Raw genomic sequence first — 1,309 nt, 5'->3', positions numbered from 1 at the left:
AAGGCAGGCGAGGGCTTCCGAGGCCTCTCTCCAGGCCCGACGGCTGCCCTGGGAAGTGACCCAACTCAGGTTGGGAGGCCTGACCACATACCCCCTGGAAAATGGGGGACAGAAAGAGGGGAAGAGAAGCGGGGCTAGAGTCGTGGGACTTTGGAGGAAGCCAGTGCTATCAAATATTTACAAGCATAAAGCCCCATCTTCTGTGCCACCTACCTCTCTGCCCCTCCCACAGAAAGAAAGGCCCCTGAGAGCCACCAAGGAAGTCCCGAGACCTCCTCCCCAGCCACGCCCCACAGCGGGGGGCCCTTCCCTCCACTGCCCTGCTCCTTGAGCATGCTGATGCACACGTAGATCTTGAGGGTGGGGCCCCAGCTTGATGTTTATGGCACTCATCAGGTGGTCCTCCTTGAGCAGCAGCAGAGCTTGCCCATCAATCTCCTGGCCATGGAACTCCTCTGTGATTTCCTGGCAGCCTGGCAGAGAGCGGATGAATTCGTAGACATCGTCCACGTTCCACTTGGTGGGCTCACTTGACAGGAAGTGGTGTCCCATGCCCGCCAGGTCCCACAAGTACATGTCAGGGAGCTCCAGGTCCCGCGGGCCTTGTCGCCGGCGGGAGGTGGACGAGCTGGCTGAGATGGGGGACAAGGGTTCCTCATAGCTTGAATTATCTGAGCAACGGCTGGAGTCTTCCTGGCTGTGTGTTAGCTGCAGGGCAGCAGTAACTGAAAGGGGTATGGTGCCTGTTGGCTGCTTCTTGGTATCCTTGGTAAGTGTTGGCAGATTGGCTTTTCTGGCCTGACAGCGGTTGTGGGTCATGGCTCCCACCTTCTGCACCTTGCTCTGGTTTGAGTGGAAAAGCCCCACTTTTTGGTGCACCCCTCGTTGTACCTTTTTGCACAAGCCATGGAACAAAAGATTTGCTTGGAACGCTTGAACTTGTAGGCAAAGTCCACCCAGCCACAGAGCTCGCACTTGACTTTGAGGGGAGTACCCTCCTCTTTGGATTCTTGCAGATAGGGCTCCTCCATCTCTGAGTCAGTGATGGTGGTATGGTCCTGCTGCAGAAGTTTCTCAGGCAAGAACCCATGTGCATACTTCTTGAGATTCCCCACCAGCAGAGACGAGCGTCCCACCATTCTTGGGGGCAGTGCCGGTGATGCTGGAGGCAGAGTTTCCATTCCCTGAGGTCATGCCAGGGCTGCTGAGGTCGGTCAGTGCATGAACAACGCCTTGCCCTGTCTCTGTCCAGGGCCTGGCTGGGCCTGGCCGGGCAGGGTCTACTCAACCCCTTGGCTGGCCGCCGCCT

The 1,309-nt window shown here is 57.8% G+C and overlaps 1 pseudogene; it reads right to left on the bottom strand.

The window, feature by feature from the left end:
• Nucleotides 1-209: 209 nt before the first annotated feature.
• On the bottom strand, nt 210-1,139 carry LOC104997036 (annotated as a pseudogene).
• Between the last annotated feature and the right edge of the window lie 170 nt (nt 1,140-1,309).

This window comes from Bison bison, unplaced genomic scaffold (assembly GCF_000754665.1).
Source record: "Bison bison bison isolate TAMUID 2011002044 unplaced genomic scaffold, Bison_UMD1.0 scf7180017851767, whole genome shotgun sequence".
NCBI lineage: Eukaryota > Metazoa > Chordata > Mammalia > Artiodactyla > Bovidae > Bison > Bison bison.
The sequence above is the reverse complement of the archived record's forward strand: the minus strand, read 5'-3'. Positions and strand labels throughout refer to the sequence as shown.